At 36.8% G+C, this 25664-nt stretch overlaps 1 protein-coding gene and 1 long non-coding RNA gene across 5 annotated transcripts in view; one reads left to right on the top strand and one right to left on the bottom strand.

The window, feature by feature from the left end:
• The window catches only part of SYT1 (synaptotagmin 1), a 538168-nt gene that overhangs the window by 58606 nt on the left and 453898 nt on the right, over positions 1–25664 (bottom strand). The gene's annotated exons all lie outside the window — the stretch shown is intronic.
• Positions 3418–25664, top strand: part of LOC309609796 — a 289307-nt gene continuing 267060 nt past the window's right edge. Inside the window, exon 1 of one of the 2 annotated variants that reach the window (XR_014233579.1) lies at positions 3418–14538. This is a non-coding gene — a long non-coding RNA (uncharacterized lncRNA). Of the gene's footprint in view, positions 14539–20612; positions 21570–25664 lie in introns of those variants that run through there. The other variant, XR_014233580.1, reaches the window with a different exon arrangement.

Genomic DNA, 25664 nt, shown 5'->3' with positions numbered 1-25664 from the left:
AAATCAGTGTTCCTTATTTATTTATTTTTTTAAAGAAGCAAGACAAATTACTGATGTGTGTATATGTTGAAGAGAAAAAAAGACACAAGTAAAGGAAAGTGTTGATAGATGGTGACCGAGGAACTGGAAAAATGTTACAAGTGCACTGCAGATATTTTCTGACCCCGCTCCATCTATAGTCCCCCTACAGCTATATGCACATGTGTTTAAGTATTTGTACAACGTAGAAGAAAAAGTGTGCACAGGATGTAGAGGCTCTTTTGTTTTAATGTAACAAAATGACATTAAGTGTTCATGAGAATTTAATGGTGAGATGTCAAAGATTTTTGGATTAAATATATCACCTAAAAATGCTCATATTACAAAAATGAACTTCCCAAGAAAAGGGTTAAAATACGTCCACTTAATTGCATGTATTGGTCAAACCATTCTAATTCCAGCAGTTACTTGGATATTAAGCATGAATAGTCTGGATCTATACATAATTAGATATTGCAGATATTATAGAAATTTCCAAGACCATCTAATAGGCGTTTTAGCCTCTCTCCTAGCAAGTATTATTTGGGCATTTCTTAAGACTGTATTGACAATACAAACAACCTTTAAAATAAGTTAACTCGTAATTGGCATCCCCAATAGAATGCAATAAAAAGAAACATTTGTGCATCATCCTTAATCAAATGCACATAGAAAAATAATAGAATAGCACAACAGTGATTAAGGTTGGTTAGAAATATTCCAAAAACGTCTGCACAGCTGACATAGCTTCGTATTTGAAATCATTTCTCTCTTGTTTTTACTCTTTGTAGTAACTTCATTTGATAGGCCAGCTTCTTAAACCTTATTTAACTAAAAAAAGTAATAGAATCATTGATTTTAAGAATGGAAGCAACCTTAGATGTCAAACAGTTTAATTTTTTTTTCATTTGAGAAATTGATGCCTGGACAAGTTGTGTGACTTGCCCATGCCTATGGTTTGAATTGTGGTATAATTGTGACTAGAACTAGGTTTAGTGCTTTTTCCACTGAGCTTAGATAGAAAAAAGAGGCAGAAGGTAACTAATGAATTACCACTAATTCCCAGCGGCTTCTCTGGGCCACTGCTGTCTCTTCAAGCAAAAGCATATAATGTGCAAAAATATTCCTTTTATAAAGGATACTAGTTAGATAAAATATTCAAAGGTTATAAGATGGGTAAGAGGGTGCAGATAGCAGAAGGGCTGAAAATGGAGATAAGATAAATACAGGTTATCTCAGTTTAAGATATCAACCATGATTGTCATTTCTAATAATACCTATGTCTCCCATCACACATTCACTTCCTTTATCCCCTACAGGCAGGTGACCAGGCAGACATCTTTATGTCAATTGCATTCAGAATGACTTTATAAAATGTTGCAATAGGTTATTCTTCCAATAGACTGATTTTCACATATTGTGAGGTTAATGTTGGGAGAGAAATCAAGAAGAATGAGAAGAAGGTAGAACTACAGAAACATTGACCATGAACAAGACAGCAGGGGAAGAGAGGGAGGAAGGGATGGAGAAGCTGAAGCAAGGGTGAGGATATTGCAGGGGCACCCACAGACCCAGGGTTCATGAGATTGGGCACGGATGTCTAGAAGCTACTAACTTCAGGGAAGGGCACTGAGAATTTTTGTAAATCATTATTAGGTTTCAGAGATTAAGATCATAATAGATATTTAAAGACTCAAACACTAGGGAATTTCAGGAATGCAGAGTAGTTATTAATATTTTCAACAAAAGTACAATGGGTAGGAAGATAGTCCATGCAATAGAAAGCAAATAAAAAGGGAAGAAAAAAACGCCGAAGACATACTTGGGGGAAAGTGTGTCTACTTCCAAAGGAATCTTAAATTTGTGAACCTTTTTTGGTTAGAAATTTATTATTTTCAATATAAATATATATTTATATTTTATATATATATATATATATATATATATGTATATTTGGTTTGTCAAGAATCAACTAATTCTCTGAAGAGGGCTGTGGTACCTTTCTTTGGGAATGGTTTCAAGCAATGTTATCTAATAAGGTAATGGACTGGACAACCCTTATGGGTTAACTAAAGGCCCAGGATATGCCAGCGTTGATTTAAAGTAGCAGTTCTCACAGCACAAGGATATTATCAGAGACCGTGGCAATGACATTCACCTGGCCTACCTTAATCTTGGGCTAGCCTGAGTTTTCATAACAAAATTTGTTTTCCTTTTGACTGCAGGATTTTTCTAGCTTGGTTCGTTTAATGATAGACCAGTCTATTCAGCGAACTGAGAAGAGCAGGAAAAGCAGCAGTCTTTGGAGAGTTATGAATCACCACGTATGCTCTTAACTAAGACACCAGTGGCGCATTCTATTCATGGCTTTATTTCTTTCATTCTCAACACATTTTTCTGAATTAAAAAACAGGTAATTGAATTAATACCCACAGTTGATTGACGCTCCCCTCGAATTGGTAACCTTAGTCTAAAACACTAATTTATTCTAAAACCCATAATTGCCTGCATATGTGATTTTGCCCTGACACCATTTTGAATTGTAAATCCTGGCATTCTGCCACCAGTAATTTTGGTATCATGACTTTTTAAATTGTGGGTGACATTTGTGGGGGGGTGAGCATAAAGATTCAAGCTACATTTTAAAGGCTAATCAGACTTGAAAAATCAATGAATATACATAAATCTTGATTGAGCATCCACAAATAGATAGAAAACAAAATATACAAACAGTCCTGAGAATTCACTTCCAATAACCAATTTATATAGAACTGATTTTGTCTCTAGAAGTTTTGGGGAAAAAATGGTTTTTGGACATAGCTTGTTCCACGCTGAGTCCCAGTTACCACCCTGCCCCCAGCCCCATCAGCTGTTTATTATAAATTGCATGGTGGGACTAACTCTTAGCTGAAAAGAATAAACAATCAAACAACAATTCAAAGACTTCGGTATTAAACACCTATATATAAACAGATGAGGAACATAATGTCTACGTAATTCAGGAGAAAGCCAGTTAAATCTATCATATAATAAGTGGTGATGTTTTCTCACATCTGCCCACAAAACTGAATCAAGTTTCATTTTTGTTTGCTCTTATGCCTCTATTCAAAGCTTGAAATGATGGAACTATAAAGTCATCATCATGGCTCTAAATATATGGTGCGCCAGAGCTCCCAGGATAGTGTCAAAAATATTTGTCCAAAGAGTCATGCATCTCAGTGCCATAGCATCTTTGCCCATAACCCATATGTTTAGGCAATGTGAAGCCACTTAAAATTTTTTTTTTGTTGAACTCACAAATTTTACATGCCAGTGCCAAGCTGAATATTTTTTATACTTATTCCAGGTACAGGCCAATCTGTACCTGGAATAAGTATTCCAGACCAGGGAATAAGGTCCCTGTAGATAATAAATTCTACTTATTTTAACACTAACCTGTTCAATTAGTCTTGTTTTTGATACCCAAGCGTTAGAGAATTATAGACATGGAAGAGGATGTCTAAAGATTATTTTTGGCATACAAGTCTAATCTGATAAAATTTGGTTTCAATTTTGTATATAAAATATGTGCTATAAAGACATTTACACAAAAGCTTATTTATTAGCAGTTGCAATGAACATATATTTAAGAGGTGGTTATGGTAAATAACAGTACTTAAATCTGCTGGATATTTTCAAAGCTGGAAACTTTTCTTCAGTTGCTGTGTTAATTGTATAGATCAGCACTCAATGAGAGAGAAAAAATGATGCATATGGAGAATTTGCCTCAACTACTAAAAACTCAATTTCCTTTATTTATGAAAAATCTTCCATATTAAAACGATCACCTCTCAGCTTACCCTCAATGTTAAGTTCTCCAGAGGAGGGTAAACCCTCTAGTTGTATGACTACAACACAAATAACACTTCTATATATTTTAGTTTCCACAGAGATTTTCCAAATCATAGGTATGATCCAGAAGAGGTTATATTCTTGGGGCCATTGATCACAACTGACTTTTTACAGTGTTCTAGAAATGAATTCATCTTGTTAGTTCATCAAAATAATAAAGAGGGATTCGCATCTTTTAGAGAGGCACAGGTGCTTTACATGATGAAGAACTGAGAGGTGCAATGTAAAAACTCTCTAGTTAAATTTATTTTCACGTGTCTGAGTAATCTAGGGATTTACTCCTTCATAAGATGAAAAAATCGGAAAGCTGTTGCAACCACAAAAAACCTAATTAAATTCTGATCATTTGACAGTGTGTTTTGTCTAACTCTGTAAATTCTGTGAGGGACAACAGCAAAATGTTCATAAAGGGTAGTTAGAGAAGCACAAAGAGTTTTTTGTTTTAGGAAAAACACTTTTTTTGAATTAAAAAAAAACAAACAAACCTGGTATCTTGAATAGCCATTTGTACCACATGAATTTATTTTGCTCTTGTGCCATATTGAACAGGATGAAGTCTAGTTAGGGAAGAAATGGAAATTTGTGTCTGTTCTGCAAAGCACATTAGGATCTCTATTATGCTAGGAATAAACATTGCAAGAGCTCTGTTTAGGTGTGGCTAAATTTCCCTTAGACCATTCATAGAAGACAAGATACCAGGTGATCAATAGTACCAAACAGCACACAGTCTACTGGGGAGAAAAATCATATTTTACAAGCAGTCCAGATGTGCTTGCATTTCTACAATATCTGAATTTCTTTAGTATGTGAAAGAGGGGACTGCACTGTGACATTTATACTTCGTCACAACCCAGGAATCTCTACTCAGTGCTGGAAGTAGGAATCATTTGCCATAGTGTTAAACCATTTTTTTCTCTGAATCCTTACACTCGTAACAGGGCTAAAAATTGTTAGAACCATATCATTTTAATAAGACAGATCATTTCCAGAAGGGCAGCCCATCTGTACTATTCAAATTTTTGATAAAGCTTTATTTCTTTTGCTTCCTTTTCTTCTCTGAATTCTCTAATTTTCTGGTTTTTTCCTTCTATAGATTCTTTACTATCTATAGGTAAATAACAAGGAGAATTACCACTGCCCTTTTCCAGGTAAAATCAGTTAGGGTGTGGGGAAAGGGAGGAGATTCTCAAGAGGATGTGGAAAGAAACAAAGCACATGGATTTGTGTACTTTTGAAAATCCCCTGAGGTCAGAGTACCTTCTAAACATTATCCAGAACTGTGTAGGAACTTAAATCCAAATTGGTAGGGGGAAAATAATCTCTCGGGGAATATAGGTGTAATAAACAGTCTGGCTCTCTCTTTCACACTAGGAAGAAACAGAGCACGATAGGCAAAGGCATCCTTTTCAGGAAACAACTTGCACTTCACACTGAGAACAGTTTCTTATTGTTTAGTCCTTTCCCTGAAGTAACAGACACCCATGGCTGAGAATCACTGTGTCATTTCCATAGGAAGCATTTCTTTTAACCAGAATTGGGTACCTTGACAACTTGATTGAAAAACATGTTGACTAAAATGTTCTTAATAAGCATGCCTCATGACCTTCCTCCCCTGTGGTCTCATCAGCGGTCAATAAACTAGACTCATCATCCTCAAATCTCATGGAAAAACCTATCTGTCAGAGAAGTAATTACCTAGCTAGATCTATGCCTCGCTGAGGTGAAGCCCAGAAATCATTATAATACGCTGTAATTAGTGTTTATTATTTTATCCGTTCATGTCACTGGTAGTACCAAAAAAGTGCCCCTCAGCTGGACATTCCTATCATAACAAGACATAGAAAATATTCATGTAAAGGCTTCTCATTGTCTGCATCTTCTTGCCATGGCAACTTAAAATCGGCTTGCTTCCAAGCAATTTGTAGCTCAACCACGCTCCCTCGAACGCACACAGCAGACCTGGCATTTCATCCAGGAGTATCTAAATCTTTAGCCTGACAGCAGGTGTTGGTATTATCTTGACAAAGACCTGCATGATAAGCTCCTCATTTTTCTCTATGGGGACAAATAGTACATTCAGGGCTTGTTCTTGGCAGATGTTATTGTAACAGAAATCCAGAATTCAAATCCTTCGAACCCCCTGCTTATGCTGTGTGTTAAGATGGGGAGTGAAAACACAGATGCCGGTGCATTTCAATGCAGTGCTGTTACCTGGTCTTTGGCTTTTGTTGTGCTGCACTTTATAACCATGCTGGTCCTTCTATCTTCTTCAAGGGGCTTTGATAAGGAATATCTGATCTGATGACAACTTGAGACAGTCTCAACTACTTCTCAACTGTAAAGATGACGTATACAGTTTTACCTTTGAAGGAAGGATAGGTTCCTTCTGGGGAGAGCAAAAGAAAAGCACCTATAATCCTTTAAAAAAAAAAAATTGACACTGTTGTGTTTTAAAGTAGAAATCAGGGAATTCAGAATAACGGTATTGTATAATACAGGCCATTGATCTTCCATTTTTAAAGAAATAAAAACGATTACATCCTGCACTAGCTAAGGGCATGAGCTTTAGCTGACTTAAGTCTCTAAGCCATAGTTATCTCGACTGCAAAATGTTGATAATGATAGTGTATATTTCTTAGAATTGTCATAGGAATCATGGGGTAAGGATTGTCAAGTGTTGAGCATATGCCCAGCACACAGTAAGCCCAGAGTACTGGTCCTGCTACCTTATTCAATCAGGCCACATGGTATTACACACTGCTACTAATCCTCTTTCGTGGGTTTAGCATTCTGGGACACACACGACACTCCTCTAACATGGGGATCCTAAATATGGGATTGCTCAAGCAGGTCCAGGAAATTTGGGGTTTCAAATTTGGGTGTCTTGCCAAAAGGCACGGGTAGGTGTTTCTAGGAGATAATAGGGTTGAGAGGGAAAGCTTTGGCAAAGTTCCACTTGGCAAATTGCAAAGGAGGCTGCTTCTAGTTCTGCTAAACAAGCCCTCTTCACTTTTAGGAAAGTACTCTTTTGACACTGGATGCAGAGAGAGGAGTGACAGATATTTCCTGATTGGCTGATTGAATAAGGGGGCCATGTGAATAAACATGGTCCGGGGGGAACTCATTTCAAATTGTATCTTTCCAAAGAGTCTCTGAACTCCCAGCCCTATCTGACTTCCAGAGTATGCTAATTAGTTCCTGCTGTTAATATTGTCTCAAAAGCTCCAAATGACAGGTGCTGTTACGTCCTCCATTTTCAGGGGAGTTGAAGGATTGTTACAAGAAAAGCCAAGATTAGAGTTAAAATCTTAGTTTAAAAGATTCCATCTGCTATGAAAATTAAAGTAAAATAGGTCAACTCGAAAAGAAGTTTTCCAAAGAGGTCATATTGTTTCTAGACAGGGGTTTTAGATTTGTAAGTCAGGAAACATCCAAGTAGAGTTAGAAGGCGGGGTTTGGATTACTGGTTCAGTCATTTCACTCTCTGGTGTGAACCTGGCAAGGTATTTTATCTTCCTCAGGCCATCTTTTCAGGGTAAATAATACATGTCTCAGGTATGTTGTGATAAGATGCCATACTGTATATAAAGTATTAAGCACAGCAAATGGAAGATAGTAAACCTTCAATAATAGCTATTTTTTTTAATTGTTATATTTCCTTTGGGTAATTTTAGTATTCTCTTAGTAAACATGTTTTTCAAAGATAGAGTTCCACTAGATGATGACTCAGTATGCAAACATATCTATGATTACTATATTAAGAGGCAAAAGACACAACAGAGAGGTTTATTTGAAATCACAGCTTTCCAGGGGTTTGATACTGAGCTTGGAAATAAAAATTTCAACCAATCGAAAAGCTTGGGCTAACTAGGACTTTCCATAAAACATCAGGAGGCTTTATGTGGCTTTACTATATTATTGTGTAGCTTAGACTGCTCTTTGAGATTTTAAGATAATTAACCAATCCCTTATGTATTTTCAGAGTTCTCTGAGGACTCCTTGGAAAGGTACACAGCTGGCACCTTTTAGTAACCTTCAAAAGGGCCAATTTTCTTTATTCCTTGAAAATGTACATGTCATTACCCAGAATATTTTCAACTGAGGTTTTAAAAAATGACAGGGTTTCATTTCATGGCAGTCTTGCTAACCTAATTAAGTAATCAAGTGATTTGTTATTTCAAGCATATCCCATTGTCTTGCCTGCATTTTGATTAACTTGCTAAAAGAAATTCTCTGCTGATAAGTTTATTGGGTCTGAGGACCATTTACTAAACCGTAATCTCAGAACTGAAAATGAGGATGTAAATCATGAGAAACATGACAAGAACACTAGAATTAAATGCATTTCTTTTCTCAGGAGGAAATTTCCATGGAAGGATATAGAAGGTAACAGATCCCCAATTCACACCCCCATTTTGAAAATAAACATTTTGACCCAAGCCCTGTTTTCAAACATGCACTCCTTTTTGTTTTGACTTCAGATCCTTTCAAAATATATTCAGAATCTGACTACTTTTCTTAAACATTTCCATCTCCATTTTTCTCCTAAAAACTTATTATCTAATACACTTTGTAGTTTACTCATTTATCTTGCTTAGTGTTTTTCTCGCCCTCTAGAATATCAGTCTCATGAAGGAGGGTTGACTGTTTTATTCACTGCTGTATCCTTAGCCTCCAGAACTGACTAGGACACAGTAGGTGTGCTATACTTTTTGAATCAATGAGCAAGTAAAACTATTCGGGAAGAAGAAGGGGCAACAAACACTAAACTACATTTACTCAATTGATTCAACAGCTATTTTTGTTGAATATTCAAGTGTTTAAATCTTGTCTATATAGTATATATTTCACCAAAATGTTAAGTCATCCTTAGGATTTTGGATAAAATCCAGACTAAATATATATATCATAGAATACATATACATAATATACATATATTCATAGAGTATATATTTATGGCACTGAATGAATATATCTCTCCCCACTTATTTGGGTTAACAAGTTAGTAACTGCAAATTTATAAAATCCTGGGGATCTCATCACATTTGAACAGAATTTTCTTGGAAAGAACTCATTTTCAGAAATAGAATTTAAGTGTTTTCTCACATACACTATTTTCTGCTTAATTTTAGTCAAGACTGGAGTGATGACAAAATAGGTGTTGGAATGTAATTATAAGCTCTCCTGAGAAAATGACAAGGTTTTTCTAAATAACAGATTTGGTATGTTGTGTAAATTGTATATCGTTTTAGCATCCTGGATATTCTCAATTTATAATCAATCTTAAAGGACTGTAGAACTAAAAGGGAGAAAGGGAACTAAGTTGTTTATATAATAATGGTGATAGGGCCAACGTGAATTTTCAAAAGTAACGCTGTCATATAAAAAAAAAACTACATTTTATTGTTGGCTAAAATATAAGCAAAGACAGTGCTTAACATACAATTGTATACCTTGTGTACCAATTCTAAATGTGTGTAATAGTATTTTTGTTAAAGTCACACTGAGATATTAAAACTCAAGTTTGATTGATTAATTTTGTATGATTATGGAGTAAAATTTGTCTTGAGTGAACACTTTATGACAGGCTTTTGAATTTTTGAAATGTATATTCCACTCTATGTAAGTGTGACATACACCTTTTGGTTGCAGAAGTATATGACTTAGAACATTAAGTATATTTCGTTTAATCTAATAAAGGCATTTGCTCTTGAAAAAAAAGAAGTAACACCGTCATATGTAAATGAGGTTAGATTTCAAGATGCAGTTATGATTACTTGGAAAATAGAAGGATGACAGAAACTGAAGATCATGCTTCTTAAAATCTGTATTTATACAGATTTTATACATAGGCTTATACACAGGCTTAAACAGTCCTATGAGTTTTTTATATTTTATCCTATCCCTAGAAATTGTTAGACTTTTTTCTAATTAGGCCATTATTACCTGTACACATAATAGGAAAAATAAAGTGGTGAAGAATTAAGCTCTTTAGAAAGTAAAAATGTCAAACATGTTCCACAAATATCCCTAAAAGGAAAGATTTAACAGTGCATGGCACATAGTAGGTGCTCAGTAGACATTCATTGAATGAATGAACTTGAATAAGAAACAATTTGAGCAAAACATCAACATAGATTTTTGTTGCTTTCTGGTTTGCTCTGGAGCAAGAGTCCTAGAAATCTTGTGATTAGATAAATCATATATATACAATTTATTATGTGTTATGGTATCAGGTAGTGAAATATGAAGGACTTTTGGCAATTTACAGGAGGAAGGATACATCATTTGGATCATTCATGAAATGGGCCACTTGTCACCTTATTTCTGAGTTTAAATTAAAAAGTTAGCCTGATGCATTGTGCTTTGGAAAGATACTACTTCACTTCAAGTTTAGTGCAATATAAACTAGAAAATTGCCTGTTTAAGAAAATTTCTTGAAGGAAAGGCATCTCAGTGGAAGAGGGTGGGGGGGAAAGCCATGTACCAAAATGTAATGTAATTAGAACTCTCTCAGAAAAACAAACTTATTATGGATAAGATAGTTGTATAGAGGATGATTAATCATTTTTCTCTCAATGCCTTTGTTCCAAGTTTTAAATAAATGTTACAACATATTTGTCCTTGCAAAACAAGAAGCATGTATGGACAATGATAGAATGACAAGGTGGGAGAATATTGGCTTTGACTTGTTTCATTTATTCCTTAACTACTTTTGTGTACCTGCTGTGAGACACAATGCTAGGCACTTGGTGTACATTGGTAATGACATGTTCCTGAAAGCTAGAGGGGCATCAGTCCAACAAACAGTTAGCAGTGACTCATATTAGCAGTTGTGAAAGCATGTGCAACAAGAGAAGCAAATAACAGAGAACAGCAAATCCTAGGGGAGGGATTATCTTTAGTTTTCTTTCTTCTTTTCCATTATAGTTTATTACAAGATACTGAATATAGTCCCCTGTGTTATACAGTAGGACCTTGTTGTTTATTTTATATATAGTAGCTTGTATCTGCTAATCCTAAACCCCTAATTTGTCCCTCCTCCTGCCTTTCCCGTTTGGTAACCATACAGGTCAGAATGGCCATCATTAAAAAGTCTACAAATAATAAATGCTGGAGAGGGTGTGGAGAAAAGGGAACCATCCTACACTGTTGGTGGGAATGTAAATTGGTGCAGCCACTGTGGAGAACAGTGTGGAGGTTCCTTAAACTAAAAATAGTTGCCGTATGATCCAGCAATCCCACTCCTGGGCATATATCTGGACAAAACTCTAATTTGAAATGATATATGCACCCCAATGTTCACAGCAGCACTATTTACAGTAGCCAAGACATGGAAACAACCTAAATGTCCATCTACAGATGAATGGATAAAGATGTGGTACATATATAGTACAATGGAATATTACTCAGCCATAAAAAAGAATGAAATGATGCCATTTGCAGCAACATGGATGGACCTAGAGAGCATCTTTGGTTTTTGGATGAAGGGATTCAGAGTTAGAGGGATAAGAAGCTAGTTTGAAGTTGTATGTGTGGTCAGTGGCAGAATGGGGATCCTAGCCCAAGTCAGACTGACTGCACAGCCAGAGCTAGAACTGACATTCTAGAATTCCCCACTGCTGATCATTCCAACATAAACTCCCTGCTTAGACCCCTCAGTGTCACCCTAACACCCCCAGAGCATAAAATTCGATTCCCTCGATCCTGCCCTGCCTCTCTGTCCAAATTCATTTCTCACTCTTCTCTGCTGCAGAAATTTCATTGCACCTGCCCATTAGTTTCACACAGACATGCCTTTGCTCACACTGTGCTTTGGGCCTGTCCTCCTGAGCTGCATAACCCCTCACACAGTTCTTTCTCCAGGAAGCCTCCATGACACCCCAGTAGGGGTTACCTACCCTTCCTCTGGCCTCGGGGCTCCTCAGATTATTGCCTATGGACCAAATCTGCCTGCTGCATGTTTTTTTGTGGGCATGAACTAAAGAGGTTTTTCCATTTTTAAAAGTTGGAAAAAAAAATGGAAAGAAGAATAATATTCCACGAGATGTGAAATTATATGAAATTCAGATGTCAGTGTCCCTATATAAAGTTTTATTAGAACACCGTCACATCTCTTCTTCACATTGTCTATGGCTGTTTTCGTGTTACAGGGGTAGAGTTGAATAGTTCCAAGAAACCAGGTGGCCTGCAAAGCCTAAAACACTTATCTCATTTGCTAGTTGATAAATTACAATGCATTGTGCTTCTGGGTTAATAAATAATTGATTTTTTTTTTTTTTTTAAGGAAGGAAAATTGAAGCAACATGATACAATATCTTTCTGTCTGTGGTAAGAGAAAAGAAAGGAAAAGAAAATGTAGTATGATTGGCAGATTTTTGGTGTATTAAGTAGAAGCCTTGAGTCTTCTGTGGTCTTCAGTGTGGAGTTAAATATTCTCCATGGGGAAGAAAATATTAGAATTTCTGCTTTATTTTTTCTTCTAAAAATAAGACCAGATTAGAGAGTTGCTACGGTCTGAGGTACAGAACAATGTGGTGTCCTTGTTTGGGCATCATTCACAGGCAATGTTCAAGGGTTGCTGAGGGGCCATGACAGCCCCACTTCCTGAGGGACCCTCACTTGTTTGCTTTTTGTGTTTTGCTATGTACTGCAGTTTACGTGAACTAAGTGATGTGTATTTCTGGATTATATTTAGTTTTAACCAAACTAATCCTCACGAAATGAGCATGTTGCTTAAAGAGATTCCTGAAAAACAATGGTGGCTTAAAAACCTGATAATGCAAATGTATTTCACCCAAGTGAAAAATAAGAATGTGACAGAACTGACTGTTTCTCGAGTGAGCTCAGTGTCAGATGTGATTCGAAGTAAAAATGATCTATTTCAGGTTAGAGAAGTGACTGAAAATCTTTTTAAAAACATCAAAAACTTCAGTCAGTGTGATCTACTGATTTATATTTACTGTGAGTCTCAATTTACAGTAAATATTGTGCCTTTGTGAGGTATTTTTTTTTAATGACACTTCTTTTTAGAACTAAGTGAAATAAACTTGTGAATTGCTATGTCACAGGGTTAAAACTATTTTCAATGACGCATATTTACTAACACAATAGTTATATTAGTAACATTGGAAGGGAGAATAACATTTTTGTCATTCATAAATGTAAAATGTGTATTTTATTTTTGCCATAGGCTTTACTTTTTTTACTTTTAAAGAAGTTTATGATGTCCATTTTATATTACTACAACATTAAATGTACAAAATTTACAAACCTACAATAAACATGTGAGGAAGAAGGTGCTCCAAAAGTTTTACTGATTAGAGATCTTCAAACTGATGTTCACTTATTTCATCATTAGACAACCGTATGCTGCTTAAACAATGATTGTAAAGAAGGGATAGCTCCCCCTCAGCCCTGTCCTCACTTTGATTTTCACAAAATGTTTATCTGGCTTGTAAATAACTTTTTTGGAAAGAGAGAATTTTTGAGAAGAATTGCCTATAACTCCTAAATCAGAGTCTATATCCATCGGTTGAGGGAAACCTCCTTTAATTTCATATCCTGTTGATTTTGTTTCTAATACATAGGGTTTTAAATTATTTTTATACTTTGTTTGGTCTTTTTTGAGACTGTAGTCTCCATAGCAGGACAGACTATGTCCATCTTATTGACCTGAATCTCGAGTACCCAATGTAGGGCTTAACCCAGATGGTGATTGACTTGCTGATTATCTCTGGCTTTAAAAACCAGTCAATGAGAAGAGAGGAGCGAGGTGATGACCTGATGGTGATTGGACTTCCTCTCCCTCTGGGATGACAGCACATCTTGGACCAAGAAGTTGACTTAGCCTGGGAAATGAAATTTAAAATCTACTTGTTTTGAGGAATCCTCCTGTATAATCAATAGTGTAATGTTAGTTCATGTTACTTTATACATCGTTTGCTTTTTCAGACCTACTGTCAACCTTCCAGAGGTTTGTTCTACATTTCCTAGCCACTCTTTAAATACACAGTGATTTAGACTGTGTCTGCCATTATGGCCTCAGTTGAAAGAAATAACTATAATATTATGCCTAAATGTATTGCCCTTTCTATGGTAACATAATAGGTAATGCTAGGAGTATCAGTCATTAGAATCACACAGCATCATAGTTGGGCTGTGCTAATCAATTTGTCTATAAGTGTAAGTGTAATCTGGATAATTTTATTGTGACATAATGTCAATGTATTCAATTCAGTTCAACTTAACTTTTGATTGGATTCATTTCAATTCAGTTCATACTTTAAGCCCAACATGGGGGGATAAAATGAAATATTTGTATTTTCATTTTATTTCAACCCTTATGGGGCCCTACTTTAGGCAGTGCTAGATGACGGCCATGCAAAAATGAATTAAGTCAGGTCTCTGGCAAAAGGAACTCAGAGCCAGAGACACCTACAGCATGTGATAAATCACGGGAAGGGGTAACTCCAGTGTGCCGTGGAAACACAGAAAAAGGAACAAATAGGGTGCCTGGCAACCCTGACGATGAAAGAACTCAGTCTCATGAACGAGGAAAGGCATTTATAGGACACGATCAAAGAAAGACAAGCCTGTGATCCAGTGAAATACGTGGACAGTACGAAGGTAAAGATGAATGATGATGGGACTAAAATAATGGAGGAATTTTCCCGGGGAAGCAAATACTTAAATTGCTTCTACCCAGGTTTGTCTGTTTTGTTTTTCTTGCTACTTTGTGCCAAACTGAAAAAAGAAGGAGGAAAAAAGAAAGGCAAGATGTTAGGAAGCTTTTTAGCTTACACCTCTTGAGGCACGACTTTGGAAATGATTAAAGGAAACTAAAACTGCCCAGGAACTCACTGGTTGCATGTGATGTCTTCCCACTGGGAAGCCACAGCTCACTGTTTCATGGCTGCTCTTTTTTTGTATTATGTAAACTTGTAAACACTAGTCTCCCCGCCCCTCGCCCCCTTCCCTCTCTCTTTTCTTTTTAGTTGTTGGAAAGAACATAAATTCCTTCTGGACATTATTTTCCAGCAGAAATAAGCACACAGAAAAAAATAAAGAGCGGTTATTTTTTACTCATTAGGGCATTTGCTGTTTATCTGTGAAGTCGCAGGCATCTGCATGTGTTGGCATTTGCAGGCACAGTTGGATATCGTTACTGTGTCACGGTAATCTATAGAGGGTATTAATTGTGAGTCAACTATCATTTTGCAGCTCAAAAGCATTTATTACCTTCTACGGTTGAGGTTTCTACGGTTTGGGGATTATGGCCAATTGAAATTACAGTGTGCATCGTCTAGACAGTGGAATGTAGTGGGTAATCAGACGGGCTTAGGTAACAGACCCAGCTGGAGTGAGGAGCTGGGACCTGTCATTCATTCACTCTGTGACCTTGAGCAAGTCTCTTAATTTTTCCAAGGCTTCGTTTCCTCATTTGCATATGGGGATAATCTTGACTTCATGGGATTAGGATGAAACAAGACTAGATTATAGTATTGTCGTTGTCGTCATCGTTATCAGCAATAGTCTTTCATCCTCAATTTTTATGCCTACTTGGTGGGGATAAATCTGTCTTTAATAGATATGCTCTTCCATGTGCTAATACTAGCTTCAGGCTGAGCATGATCACTTAGAGCTTTAGTTCTCACCTAAAATGAGACAGTCTTAGGAGATTGGAGGCACTTTAACAGGTTGACCCCCTAACCTACAGCAGTGAGTAGAGCACAATTTTCAACCCAGTGTTTCTGCTAAGCTCGCCTCTAGCCTTTGCTTAGGTGCTGAAATTGAAAGAACCAAGTAAGGATCGCCACTGCTTATACCCGCTGTTCCCAGTTCAGCTCCTTAGAGTTAAGAGTAAGTTCAATTCTTTCCCCACGTATTTGCAGGCAGTTACCATCATGTCCTCTCTAAGTCTGTTCTTTTGTAGCTTTAGCATCTCCAATTCCTTGAACAGTTCTTCAACTGAGACTGGATCTACCCTCTGCATGACCCTGATTTCCCTCTGGATTCACTTCAGAGAGTTAACGTCTCTCCTCTTAAGTGTGTTTCCAGAAACGAATGCAATATTCCAGACTTCTCAGCGTATAGAGGCTCTGTTGCCAGAGTCTCATCTTTGAAATGAATAATCTCGGTTGGTAAGAAGATTTCACTGCTGTTTTTACATTTCAGATCAAATGGAAAAGCTAGGGAGGCCATGGCAAGACCCATCCACACCAGCAGCAGTCACACAGAAATAAAAATCGTTGTGCCCATCAACCCACCCAAGATGAAAAAAAAATTCCCATTCCTGCATCTTGCTTGCAAGCAAATGTTAACTTCTAGTAGCTTTAAAAACTAGGTCCTCTTACAGCATTAAAGATGGCTAGAATAGTTTAGATTAAAAAAAATTTCAAGTGGCAATTATAAGAATCAAAATCTATATGCTATAATTATGTGGGTATGTTAATTTAAAAGATGTATCTATTTACACATGAAAATCTGTATATCTAATTTGGTTTGACGATAGCATCTTTAGCTTTGTGCTAAACTTACGTAATACTTCTCTTGTGAATATTACTCCAGGAATACTAAAGATATCTTGATTTAAAAAAATCAAAGCAGCCTTGATTGCAATATGTTTGAAGAGTTTTTTAAATGTGAGGATCAAGCTGGAATATACCTCCTAATCGCGTGTTTATATCTGCCTTAGCATCCTGTGAAGCTCTGACACTTATCCCTGGAATATAGATAGTCTTCAGGTTCTTAGCTTCACAGAAAATGCTTCCTAAGCAATTGGTTTAAACTTGGGTCAGCGTGGCTAGTTTGAGAGAGACACAGTTCAACATTACTGATGTGGGCAAAATTAGCGATTAGTTAAATAACAAATCAAAGTGACATAGAGGGTTCATCTCTGCTGTAGGGCACAACAGTTCTTCACATTTCTTCCCCCAGAGTTGCTCTGGGACCAGGCCCTGCCCCTTCTAGTCAAATTAACAAAGCAACACCAGGTTCCATCTTATGGTGTTTTCATTTTAGAGTTTATCCAGCTTCCAGGCATGAGCTTGATAATTAGGATGAGAGAGGTTCTATTCTGTATTCCTATTTATTAGCCCAATCTTGGGCCTGTGATCATAAAGAACCATTTGGGAGAGAACTCTGGTATCTTAGAAAATTCATGTAACTTAGAGTTGAAAATGGTAGAAATATATCCTTGAGAAATACACTACTGGTCTTATTTCTTATAAAATATACAAGGTCTTGTGGCCAAGAATTAATGGAAGAGGGGAGCAGGGTTTGTTAGCCTTGGGATGTTCTCCTAGAGTAGGCAAGTCCTAGCAGGTGACTGCCATCCAAATAATAGGGGTGCATTCTTTAAACATACACAATGTGAGCCATACAGGACTATATTTTCTAGGAACCAGGATATGGTGAGAAAAATAGTCAACCAAGAACTGTCTTTGGCTTAAAAATAACCAACACTTACATGGTGCTGTCGACTCAGAGTTTCCACCTGACATGACTTCATTTGCTTACGTGACAACCTTGCTGTTATTAATACCCCAATTGTATAAACAAGAAGACAGGATCAGAAAGGTTAAAAGGCTTCAGATCCAAGTTGTCCAATGCTGGTTACTGTTGTTTTCCCACTGCATCCTGCTGTCTCTCAGGAGAAGGTCTGTTTACGGCTGAGTTGCAACTCCACTGGAGGCCGAGGAGGCAAGGACAAATGCTGGTATTTTCAGATGGGTCTTTATTATTAGGCTTTGCCCTGTAATAACTGTTAAATCATGCCTAAGGCATGCCTTTTGGCAAGGTCAGGGCACATATAAAGCCTTTCTATAAAGTTAAATTCCTATTGGGAGGCTTTTAAGGTTTTTATATTTTAATGAAGTTATTAAAATGAAAGTTCAGACTTGCATAATTCATAAGCATTCACTGCCTCTTTTAAAATCTCTGCCACAAAAAAAAAAAAATTCTCTGCCACAAAACTCTTAAAAATTTTTCAGTGAAATTCTTATATAAAACATGAGCACGCCTTCCAGTTAAGATTAAAATAGGTATCTAATTATAGTAAACTGAAGCTTCCCTATAATATAATACAGCTCTTTAGGCTGCTTTCATTTATAGTGTTTTCACTGCATGTAAAGAAGGTACTATAAAACTCAAGAGTATTTTCTACACCTTGAATTGGCAACTTTCAGTATAAGTAGCTTTCACATGTTTAAGTAGTTTTGTAAAACCTAGAACTTGAGAAATTCTCTTAAAAATATTGGTTTTGACTTTGTAAAGGTATATATTTTTACTTTGACTATAGTGACTGTCGCAGATATCTCCAACTTGCTATCAAAACAATGCTGCTGGACTGAGTGTGTTAAAGGATTCAAACGCCTGCAAATATAGCTGATGAAAATCTGAAAATCTACACGCTAATGAGCTGATTTTTTTTTTTTTGTATTCTTTGCAATCAGTCAGGGTTGTCTTTTTAAGCAACAGTTTTAGGTTTTGAACTTAAGGTAATTGCATCTTACTTTAAAATCCTTTCCTAGTTAGAGGGCATGATGAGACTGTATAAATGTAATATTTTACCTTTTAGCAACAGGAGCCAGTATAAGAAGCAGTGAGAAAAATTTAGAAACATTAAAAAAAAAAATGGGAAATTTCCCCCATTGTGTTTCTTTCTCTTATTGATTTGTAGAAACTCTATGTATTATAGGGATATTAATGCCTTTGGTTTCTTCCAATCTGTTAATGGCACTTTAATATTAATTTGGAAGGAACTGACATCTTTACTATAGTATAGTACTACCCAGGAGCACATTATTCTATTTAGGTCTTGCTTCAAGTCCTTTGAAGTTAAATAGTTTTCCTCACAGTTATATTTATAAGGGAATTACTACATATGTTATGGTACATCCAAACAAAGAGATGTCATACAACTAGTAGAAGTAATGGCACATCTATACATACTGTCCTAGAAGGATCTCTATTATATATTGCTAGGTGAAAAAATATTAGCATAATATGTTTTTTATCTAATTTTTATAAAATGCATATATTATATGTGCATATATAATTTATATAAATCAAAAAAATCTTGATGTGAAGTTTCAAATTGTTTCCTTGAGACACTGAACTATCTCTGAATGGAAAGGGATTAGAGGGAGTAGTTTGGGGGCTTAATTTTCTACCTTCCATTTGAAATCAGTGGTGGGGTTATAGGTTATTTTAATTAAGCTTCTCTATAATTTGAAAACTAAAAATTGAGGGAAATAGTTTAACAGTGCTATGTGTGAAAGCATCTGTTTCCTTAATTAGGATATGAAAGTCCATAATACTATGAACAAATGGCAGCTGTAACAACTGTAGATTACTGTGACATCTCACAGTTCCATGTGTACGCGTATGAGCTCTGCAAGGGTGCTATCACTAAATGCATTCAGCTCTTTTTGGTTCACATGGGACAGTTAATCACACTGTCGTATTGTTGGCTGAAATCAGTAGTTTGAAGTCTAGAAGTTAAGTCAGTCACCATGTAGCTTTAGTTTTGAGCAAAAGCAGTTTGAGCTTTCCCAAGGAGATCAAATAATGTGCTTATCTCATATTTTCAAGTTACAAAGTTAATTTCCTAAGTAAACACTTAAAATCTTTTTTTAATGTGTGTGTAGAAGAAAAAAGTTATAGAAAACCTCCTAGTTTTCCTGGGAGAATTGAGAATGATATGTAGCAAAAGTTAGGCCCTTACGAATTGAAAAAGGCAATGAGCTGCTATGGTCTCTTGACTTTTATAAGGAGTTAGTCTATAAAGCAATGAACAAGTAAGATGCTGAGTCATGGCCTTATCTGTTCATGCTGGGCTAAAGATGTGACTAGGGGACCGTTTTTGTCTTTACTTCTTCACTGGAAAATGTCTTTATGACCCTCACTGAGGAATAACTATAGTAACGCGTGCATTTCTGGGTTACTCTTTTCCTTTATTTCCTGGAGATAATCTGTTTCCCTTTTTTTTTTTTTTTTTTAAACTACTAAGGGAGTGGGGGAAAAAAGGAAAAAAGAAATCTGAAAATGACAGCTGAAATCAATTTCAATAACTACATGTTATGTTTCTGATCTTATTTCTTAGTTGCTGTTTCTATTATACTATTACTACTCTATGATGCCGAAAGGATTTCATTAAATGGAAGAAATTAAGTCAGATCAGTTGGAAGGTGAAGGCAAAATAACCAGTTAGATTGGCAGAATCTTAAAATCTGTAACTGGTTGTTTAGGCAGGGAAGCTGAAGTATGTTCCCCTCACATATGTTCCAGGGCCTCTGACAAGGCAAACATATGTAGACACCATCTCTGCTCTCAAGGTAGCTCTTGGTACAAGCAAGTGGCAAGGCTATAAAAAGGAAGGAAAAAGAATGATTAAATTTATAACAAATCAGGAATAAGGGATTAAGGGACCAAATACAAACAGTATATCCTTTTGAAAGTGGAGGTGACTATAATAAAGTGTAATTTTTTTTTTTAAAAGATTGTTTTTGATGTTTCTATTTCTCTGAGCATTGTTGTGGTGTTTCAGACTCAATAGTATTTCCCCTTTTTGTTACCTAACTGTTCCAGTCTGAATGGGAAACTGGCAGTCTCATAAAAGGAAGTGAAAAATGGCAAAGATATTTGCAATATTTTTTTAACTTCTGAAAGTTCAAGTACAGTTAATTTATAAGTTTAAAAACAAAAGTATTTTGGGGCTTTAATCCTGCCGGTGCAATTACCTATTAAATCTGACCTTCCCTATTCCTTTCTTACATACTGAATGGAGAGCAGAGGATAGAATGGAAACTCAAGGATGCAAATATAGCCCTTCTGGGTTGAACAGCTAGTGAGCTTTGCAGCTGTGGGGTCTGTTTCTGATGGTTACTCATGGAAAGGCACCTGGGGGGTCCTACAAGACAACATACAATAAAGGTTTAGAGATGTCCCCTTTCAAGCCTATAACTCAAAACAGACCCATACATTGATCTTAACCCATTCCATCTCCTAGAACAACAAGTTTTACTACCGAACCGTAAAGTAGCAGAGAAAATGTGATGAACAATTTGAGCAGAAAGGTGCCTTTGAGATGATTCTCAACGGCCCTCCCTTTTATCTATTCTCTTTCAAGCATCAAAGTCACTTCCTAATTGTAGCATTGTGGGACATGATAAACAGGTAGGTCTTACTCTGGCTCTACCTTTCATGATTTTCAGACTTTAATCATATCTCTGCTCAGCTTTCCTTTTCCAGACTACAAAGTCGCAATCTTCTTAGCCTGTTCTCAAACACAGCCTCTTCATCCCTGTGCTAGCCGCCTCTCTGGCAGCTGGTCCTTTAACCCCGCTCTCTTTCCTAAGGTCAGACTGTAACCGCAGGCACTCCACGCGTGAATGAGCTTTAGTCTGGGACAAAGGCAGGGCATTTTTTCCCTCTCGTATTTATAAAATCCTCCACGACAACACCAAGCCTCTTTGGTTGTAGTGGCACACTTGATAAATGTCTTCAATGGATGGCTCTACGTGACTTTTCTTGGCTTATAATAGACCCTATTATTTTATACTCTAACTTTTTTTTTTTTCCTTTCAATATATTACTTCTAAGCTTGACTACACTGAGGCTCATCTATCACACTTTGGATTACTCAGCCTAGCAAGGTTTGTTTTTCTTCTTTTTCTTTTGGGTTGATTCACTGAGCTTGGAATTTCAGTGGCTGGAAACGTGGATGTTACCTTCAAAATTGGAGTTTCAAGGTGACTAGTAAAAATTCAGATTTCTTTGGAACTATTTGCACTTCTCCATATGTGGATCTCATTAACATTGTCCAGCTGAGCTCTATTTTCCTAGTAGTTGTCTGTTGCAATTCAAGTTTCTTCAGTCTTATTATTTAAATATGTAATATCGGCCCACAGAGTCCCATAGCACTTTATAGGGGCAGTAAGCTTTTGTACTATTAAATCATATCTCCCCCCCATCCCAATCATATCATACACACTGTTGTCCAGAATCAGCCCTTGATATTGAGTAGTGGGTAAAATTTTTCTTTAGTCTTCCTCTACCACCTAATAGGCACTCAAATCCTTTAGACTTGGGCTTTCTTCCGTATTGTTCTAGCAACATCCCTACATCTCTACCACTGATACAGCTGAAACTACACTTTTGTATTTTGTCCTCTTTTGTGCATAAAGAATCAGTCACTAAATTAACATGCCAGTCTGTACACTGAAACTGACATGGTCCTTTCAGCCTGGAAATCTATTAGTATTTGATGTCTGATCTTATGAACTCATTGATCCTGTCTTTGCCATCTAAGTAACCAAAATCTAATTGAGCAATCAACCAGTGAATTTATGTTAGTGGCTTCCATGGTCTAATTTCAGTTTGGGCATGAAGGAATTTTGGAATCAGGTAGCATTTTTGGCCATCTCTCAAACTATAACAGGTAGTTAGCCATCTGTCATCCAGGTTGAACCTGGTGAGGAAGGATAATGCCTGAGGAGTCAAGTTTTATTCATGGAGTCGGAAGACTGCTTGGCTTGACATCCTAAATCTGCCAAATACTGATTCTGTGACCTTGGGAAAGTTACTTACCTCTCTGTGCTTTACTTCTACCAATAAAATAGCATTAAAAATAGTATCTACCTCATAGGGTTGTAAGTGGGGGTTAAATCACTTAGCACACGTAAAGCGTTTAGGAGGATGTCTGGCTCACATTGTGCTACGTGAGGGTCTGCTGTTATTTTTACTTGTTTAGTCAAGGACTGGCATAGTGCCTGTCACTGAGTGGGTATTCAAATGTTTGTTGTATGATTTGATATGTACCTGCCGGCTAAAGGACTTATTTAGGAGTTTTTGTGCTGTTCTGAACTAATGCGTTTCAGCCAATCATTCATTTTTTCTGATATCAAATCTAGCCCACATCCCACATCTCCTCTTCCCATTTCATCCAAACCACTTATTCCTTCAGGTGTAGCATCTCTCTCTATTCTGTGGTAATTGTGGCTGGATCTCACATTGTAGGATGATCCAGTTTAAAGACTTGTCATTTCTTTTTCAGATCAACTTGTTCACATCTTAGGGATTCAGACTATTTTATCAATATTGTAATTAAGCCTTTCGAAGTGTCACAGAATTTTATATTATAACATTCAAGCCTAAAATTAGGATGAAGCCTTCTGACATCATGGCCAACTTATTATGCATACTCCTATCTCGTTAGCTCAATAAGATGCCAGTTTATTTGCATGTTATTGCTTGACCCTGATATCATGGCCAATTAATTTGCATATCCCTATCTAATTGGCTCAATAAGTTTTTGCCACTTGATTTGTTGGCCCAGCTCCCAGACTAGTGTCTTTTAGTCCAAATCAATTGAATTTGGAGTGGTTTTCTTTGTCATGCTTTCAACACCAATGGAAGGACAGTTAAGAGTGGTGATCATGAATGTATAAAGGAACTGCCTATTGCTTTTGTTTTTGGTTGGAAAAAACTGAAGAAGAAAAGACAGTAATTTAGATATGTGGACAAGGTATTTTTCAGGGAAGAGGATACTGAGCTGATTAAAAAAAAAAAATAGGACTTCTTAAGGAAATTCCAGTGGATGAAGCAAAGGATGTATCCTATATCACTGATAAAAATTATAACTTGGAGTTGGGCTGACCTGGACCTCAGCTAAAAAATTATGATGTAGAATTTAAGCCTCTAAAACACAGTTTACTTTTTCTTTTTTTAAAAAAAGAATTGTGACATAAATTGACAAACATTGTAAGTGCAAGTTGTTCAATGCATTGATTTCAAACAAATATATTGCAATATGATTTCCACCCTAGCTTCAGCTAACTCTATACATTCCCTATATAGTTTCCTATTAAGATGCATAAGAATAACATGGGGGAATGTTTAAAATGCAATTTCCAGGTTCCCACCCGTAGATATTCAGTTATAGTTTGGTCTGAGGTGGTCCGTGAAATCTTAAATTTTAACATGTACCTTGGATGATTCTGACGTAGGTAGAATATCACATCTTGATGTCTAGTGCTTGAAAGAACGATAGGCCTGTGCTCATTCATGGTTTCTATGTGGAATCTAGTGATTCCCCAAGGTTGGGTGAGTTGCCCTTTCCTAGATAACTTCCAAAATTTAAATTGGCTCTATTTTCCAAATTCTATTTCTAGGACAGTAGAAATGACAAGACAAACCCATAACAAATTTTAAAAAAATTACATCTTGAAGAAAGGAAAGGAGTGCGTGTGTGGGGGCGGGGCGGGGCCAGCAGGGCTGGGGAAGCATGGTCAATCATACTGGGTTAGGTGTCAGGGGCTTGTCCACACACTGGCAGTTTGCTGTAAAGCAATGGTGACTTCTTTACCACCATGTGCCTCCTTTCTTCCTCTCCCATCATCTCCCTCAAGTAGGTGGTGCCGTTTGTGAAATCCATCGCCCTTTCCTTTGGAACTTAGATGCTTTGGGGGACCTCTCTACTCCTACTCTTTGCTTTTTGCAGTATAAATTCCATAGTGATGAGACAGGTCTGGGGATGGCCAGGAAGAAGACTGGAGGTGGGACTTGGTATGGAAAGTGAAAGGGAGAAAAGATGGTAAGAGAGAACAGTTTCTATTCACAATAGCCAAGACATGGAAAAACCTAAATGTCCACTGACAGATGAATGGATAAAGAAGGTGTGGTACACATATAAGATGGAATACTATTCAGCCATACAAAAGAGTGAAATAATGCCGTTTGCAGTAACATGGATGGACCTAGAGATTGTCACACTGAGTGAACTAAGAGAAAGACAAATACCATATGATATCACTTATATGTGGAATCTAAAATATGGTACAAATGAACCTATCTATGAAACAGAAACAGACTCACAGACATAGAGAACAGACTTGTGGTTGCCAAGGGGGAGGGACAGAGTGGGAGTTCGGGGTTAGACTATCATATATAGAATGGATAAACAATAAGGTCCTACTGTATAGCACAGGGAACTATATTCAATGTCCTGAGATAAACCATAATGGAAAAGAATATAAAAAAGAATGTATACATATATGTACAATGGAATCACTTTCCTGCACAGCAGAAATTAACACAACATTGTAAATCAACTATACTTCAATAAATAAAGTCAAAAAAGAGAGAACAGTTTCCACCACGCTCTCTCCAACCAGCCCTCAGGATGTCTCTGACCTGATCCTACCTCGTAGTTACCTCTCCAGGTCCTTGACCTTCAGCAGACTGCTGGAATAGGGGGCATATCATTTCAGTCCTTCCTATGTTTTCCCAACATTCTCTTGCTGCCAATTATTGTCATACTTTTGATGTTCTCTTCACAATATAGGTGAACACAAACCATATCAAGGGGGCAGGGCTGCAGATTTTTACCTTGATTTACTTGCCATGGTTCCTAGCAGTACAAACATTTAGAAAAATTTCAAAAGAATTCTGTCCTAGCTTCAGGGGAAGAGGGAAATGGAACAGTCTTTGAGATGTTCTATGTTGTGGAATTGTAGGACCTGGACTTCAGTCCCAGCTCTATGATCTACAAATTAGGTGACTTTGAATGTCAGTAATGACAAAAGCAATGGCCAGTATTGAATGCCACGTATGTGACAGACGTGGAGCAAGATGATTTACGTACATTAGCTAGTGTCTCTAAGCTTCAATTTTCTGAGAGTATCACCTTCAGAAACTACCTTACAGGTCTATCTTGAGGACCATATGAGAAAACCAAGTTAGAAAAGGTT

This window comes from Balaenoptera borealis (assembly GCF_965194805.1).
Source record: "Balaenoptera borealis genome assembly, chromosome: 13".
Classification (NCBI taxonomy): domain Eukaryota; kingdom Metazoa; phylum Chordata; class Mammalia; order Artiodactyla; family Balaenopteridae; genus Balaenoptera; species Balaenoptera borealis.
Note: the sequence above shows the minus strand (reverse complement) of the source record. Positions and strands in the feature narration are given on the sequence as shown.